We start from the raw sequence: 6000 nt of genomic DNA, 5'->3' as shown, positions 1-6000 counted from the left end.
TATAACCAAGCACTCAGAAGAGAAATGCTTACCCGGCTGCAGCTGTCAGCCTCCCAGGGCCCAGAGCCTAGATGAAAAAAATGGATAAAGATATTTTTAAAAATTCCCCTGGGACCATCTCCCGTATTTAATAAGGAAAAGCACCTTCTGTGCAGCCAATAAAAGTTGAGTCTCTCATGAAGATTTATACCATATTACACACTGAAATTCAATGTACAACGATACCCTTGTGTATGCAGTTGTCAGAATAATAATCTTTGTCTGTCTGATCAACTTATATTTTATGCCAACAACACAGCATTTAATATTACACAGTTTCAGAGGAAGAAAATATATTTATTCATGCAACAACTTGCCCAGTAGCTTAAACAGAGAAAGCTGGAAAAAAAATAGCTTTGAGTTTTTACATTAACTTATGATCCACAATACAGATTTCTATACAATTTTAGCGATTTTATGCAGCAATATAAACTATGATTCTTAATCTAGTTTGTGAAACTGCCTCACTATTTTATACTGTCATGAGGAATAATACAGTTGGATATGACTGCTGAAGTTTGCTCTTGGCATTCTCCTGAAATAAGGAGACTAAAAATACAAATGGTAATCAACAGCTTTTTATATATATTCTGCATGATCATATTCTGTGCTGTATTCTTAGGCTTTGTGTCTCAAAATATATAACAAGAAACACTTATAAAGAAGATATATATGGACTCCCCCACAATCAAAGTACTCCTTGTCAGAAACTAGTATGTCTTTAGTAGAGAAAGTCTACCCACGATGTAGGGCTTGTTCCAAATGATGCAATTCTCTGCCAGATGAGAAAAGATAAGCAACACAGAAAAGCTCTGTTATCTGTAGATCCGTTAAATGTGTTATTCCAGCAGCCTGCGCAGAAAACTGACAGACTTTGAATGATTTATTGTTACCTTTTTAAAGGCAGCTACTTTTTACCTTACTTTAATTTTTCTTTATATAACAATACCTGACAAAAAAGAAACCTGGGGACACACCATTCTCTTCCCTTCCCCCAAACAAGCTAATGAAAAGATTGCATGTAGGATTGGGAAGAGAAAGGATGATTAGAAATGTATTGTACCCCAGGGTGCACACTCCTAAAACAAAACCATACACTCCTAAAATAAAGGTGCACTAAAATCCTTTAACAATAGTACTTAAAGATCGCTTAAAGTTAAGCTGACTATTGCAGAGGAAAAGGCAAATTCATGTAATAAAGTGGGTAGATTTCTTCACAGGGGATTTATCAAAATCTTCAAATTCTCTGGGCAGGCTGCATGCCTTAAGGGAAGCACTGTCTGATAATCCATTGGTCTCTATTACTGAAACTCTTCCCAAATTATGTATTTGTTGCATCAAGACAAAATCAAAGTTGCCTCCTCCTAACAGGACGTGATATCAGTGCTTAAAAGAAAGTGACCGATTCCAAAATACACACATGCATGTGTGCACACACACACACAGAGGAATTTTTTGCTTAGGAAGGTGCTATTGAAATTTGTTGTCCAAGGATTGGCTGTAGCTCCAACACATGGCAGACTCAGACAGCTCTTTTGCAACAAAAAAGGGGAAACAGCCATCTACTGTCATGTTAACTACCCTAACCTTCCTACTGAGTTCTCTGTAGACTAGTTTACATGTAAGAATTCACACAAGTCCATCTATGTGAAATAAAATACACATGTTTAAATATAGAAATAGATACAACAGGACAGAAATGTGCATGAGAAAAACACACCTACACTCTAGGAACAGAAAAAAAAGCTAAAGGAGGACACAGATTAAGTCCTGCTTTGTGATTTACAGGAATTTGTTTGCATAAAGCACACTTGGAGTACTTTGATCAGATCAACTACTCCATATAAAAGCAAACCAACACTTAGAGACTACATTACATTGTCCCACAGGGAAAAGAAAGTCGGTAACACATGAACTGGCCCTCAAAATAACAAAAAAGTTCATGGACTGATAGACTGAAACTAATCCAGAGAGGTGAGAAAAAGCAAAGGAAAATCAAAGCATTGGAAAACAGAAATGCTTAAAAGCATAAAAGAGATGCACAAGGCCAGCTTAATAAAGATCAGAGAAGTTCTGCTGATGTACACCAGCCGAGGAGCTGACCAGTATCTGTATGTTCTTGAAGCTCAGACTTCAGATAGATATTCAGTGAGTCATAGTCACTGTCTGAGAATTTTAAAATGTAGATTGTGTTCAGAGCCCCAAAATAGATGTGATCTATTTTTACTGGCAAAGGAAAAAAATAGTTCCCTCCTTCCTCACCAGAAATCTTCAAACCAGATCGACATGATAGGAAAGGGACACTTTAACCTGGAGAGGTTTTATTTGTAGCTCAGTGAAATATGCTTTGAAAATCTCTAAATGTTGAACAACACACTTGATTAATTACTGTCACAATAGGATTATGACTGATAACATTGTGCATGAGCAAGATTGGAAGTCAAAGACGATTATAATGCTAACAGAAATTGGAGGTTCTTCATTGAAGAACAGATGTCGTTCTTAAAAAACTATCATTACCTAAATATGCTTCTGTTAAGTAGTAGCTTAGTTAAAGTGATGATCTTTAAAGATGTAGGGTTTTTTTTCTGTTAAAAAGTATTCTACACATTGTAATGATCTATTTAAACATTGCATACACTCCTGTTAGCTTCCAAATATATACTGTGTACTATACTGTGTCACAAATATCTACTTGATGCAAATGCATTGCACACGAACACTGCTGCTTGTCTAACCAGGCACATTAAATTGAGCTACACAGATATGTGTCATGTATTCCCCTTGGATGGCTCAAGCATGCTGTAGCTACAGTAAAATATTACCTGCCACTATTGCTCCATGGTCCCAGTCCTACTCCTGTGGAAGTGAAATGCTTCATATTTAATAAATATAATCAGGGTTTGCTATGGGTAGCAAAGAGCCTCGACAAAGAATGCTTGAAGTTTGTTTGAATTTAAACATGGGCTTTTGGGTTCACATTACTTGTATTTATTTGTCTGATAAATGCAGATTTGTCATATATTTGAGGATGGCAAAACTCAAAACAGTCAAATTTTGCAGCTGGTGGAAAAGAAAATTGCCTTACGTATCTACATCTTAGCTAAAATTATCTAAATAAACTTTTCCTGAGTGATTCCCTTATCCACTGGGAAAAATCTGGACTATACCCAAGCATACATAAATATTCCAGCATTTCAGACCTCATACAGGGTGTCCTTTTAAGATTTAATAAATTTCACCTATTTTTATTTTCATAAAACAATTTGCTTAACCTAGTAGTGTATAACACAAAACTCCAGGTATATAAAATACATAGATTTTTATATTTAATACTAAAGGTAGTAGGGAAAACCAGCTACTTAAAGTAGTTTTGCAGGGCTTTTTTTTTTGCTATAAACCAAAACAGGTATCTCTGTTTCCTATTAATCTTTCTTGATGTATTCTATTCAGGGTGGCCAGCAAACTGATAAGATCTTTCCTTCAGATTTCAAAATTACCGAATTTGGAAATAGTTCTCATTTATCTCATGCACTGCTGAGAAAACAATCTCAAATTGTTGGTTCTACTGATGAAACTTCCCTAGCAACACAAGGGCTCCAGAATTATTTTTCAAACCTTGTCAGTGCTTCCTGCGAGGTTTCCGTCACTGTCAACGTTGAGCACTTCGCAGATGAGGAGGAATAAAAAAACCCTCAGCCCAGAAAGCTGTGATAAATTCATCGAGGGTAAATTAATAGACTAAATGGAATTAACAGAAGCGGTGATAAATCTAATAGGGAAATTCCGTAACAACAGTCCAGTGAATACAATTTTGGATTTACCAAGTCTTTTATCATTTGGATGAGAATCTGCAAGGACGTGAATCTGTCCCAGAGGTGTTTAAAAAAGCAGGAAAACTGAGCACTTGCACCTGTGCTTTCCTCTGCAGCATCACACGCTGCAGCAGGGACTCTGCATGGAGGCTGCACCCCAGGCAATGACATGGGAGGACCCTTTAGTGCCTTTGACTTTTGAAGCTTTGCTGTTAGCCCGGACACCCAGGCAGATGCCAGGCTGGGGCTCCTCTCCAGAGCAGGAACAATCAGAGCAGCAGAGAAGTCCGCTCTGCTGAATCCCAGAGGCTGCTCCCTCTGCTTTACTGGCACCTTCTGATGGAACGTTTCAGCTATGTTCTCTCATGGTATATTCTGCTTAGGCCACAGTTTAAACCTTTGCCATATTCAGTTTATATTGATTAAGTCTCAAGTGTGCAGCTAGTCTCTTAGATTTCAATAGTTGCTGCTCCAGTCTGTAAAGTGTCAGCACTGCAGGGATTTGGCTTTTAATGTAATTGGAATAGACTAGTTTAAAGATACTTTATTTCAGGTACCTCTACTCTCAGGCTACAGAGGGCTTTCTGCTGTGAAGATTTTTTCCTTCCCTGACACAAATGTTCACCCTAGTTCTCAAATTCACCAGTACTCATCTGACACTTCACAAGTTGCCAAATGTCTACTCAAACACTAAAAAACCCAGTTTCTGCTGAGTTCTAAACTCGGGATAGCTGAAAATTAGCAGTAGCATGTTTATCTAGGGCTTAGGAAGAGACACTGAACATTAACACTTTACTGACTGCTAAACGCTGGCTGAAAAGCACGCTAGCTATCCTCTGTAGTGGTGCTCTTTGCCCTCCTGTATCCTGAGAAGCAGTTACTGATACCACTATCAGAGTCAGGCAATAAGGAACACTGCTCCTGTCCTAACACTTCAAAGGTACTGGGAGGCATCCACTGTCAGCCTGAGGTTCCTGTCACAGGCAGGTTGGATTTCATAGCAGAGTGAAGGATGAAGGCAGCTCAGGCTTCCTCCTTCCAAAGTGGCTGCTAGCAATGCCTTCCACTGTCTCAAGCTGTGTCCCTTGCTGCAGAGTTGCAACTGGGATGGCTCAGCTTGTCAGGGAACTATTCTGACTCCCCTCCCCCCCCCACCCCCAATTCCTCAGCATTTTTTAAAATCTGTTTTACAGAGTGTCCATCACACACAGCTGTGCTGCCCAAACTAATGTGGTTCTGTGCTGTATGCATGAAGAACTGGTCAGGAAGGAAAGGAATTTGCTCCTGATGCTGTACATGACAAATCATCATCTTCTTAAACTATTTGCCTTCAACTTTAAATCTTCAACTACTCTTTCTCACCCTTCAGCCTAAGAATAGCTTCTTAAACTTTTAAGAATAGCTTAAGAACTCTTAAGGATAAGAATAACTCTTCAGAATAGCTTCTTAACCTCCTTCTAAATTAGCTGAGTGCTCCTCTTTTGATCCATTCTGCAATGACTTCAGATAGACCATTTAAAGCCAAGGAAATTAAATCAGTGAGAACAGAATGGTAGATAAGATTTCAAATGTCTAACACTAAAATATCTACTGCACAAGAACACTGTTTAGATATAAGCTGGAAACCTATGACACAAAATGAAGTTAAACACAATTAACATTATGTGGTTTAAGATCTTCCTCTAACAAGTAGTATAAACTACAACGCCTTTAGAGAGAAGAAAAATTAAATGTTCTAATGGTTTATATATATATAATCTATTATGTATATCACTGAGTAGAGCAAATTCACTTTGCTGCCTTGCCTCATCTCATCCAAGAGTTATCTGAGACAGTTCTGAGGAAACAGTCTTGCTGCTTTCACCTTCAAACACAAGATTAAGAATTTCACATGAACCTATTGATGACAACAGAAATCTCCATCACTTCTTGGATGGCCTCCAGCATTGTGATATAGTGACTTAGGCTTTCAGCAGCCAGGACACACCAGCAGATGTCTAATGCATATCCTCAGGAAAACAGGCTCAGTAGTGTACTCAGCCTGTCTTCCACTTTCTACTCTGGGTTTAAAGAAGATCTGTACCACATGCAAAGGTTTGTCCCATATTTTCTGATGTGTTAATAATGCCAGCAATGTTGATCAAAG

This window comes from Colius striatus, chromosome 13 (genome assembly GCF_028858725.1).
Source record: "Colius striatus isolate bColStr4 chromosome 13, bColStr4.1.hap1, whole genome shotgun sequence".
In the NCBI taxonomy this organism is placed as follows: Eukaryota; Metazoa; Chordata; class Aves; order Coliiformes; family Coliidae; genus Colius; species Colius striatus.
Note: the sequence above shows the minus strand (reverse complement) of the source record.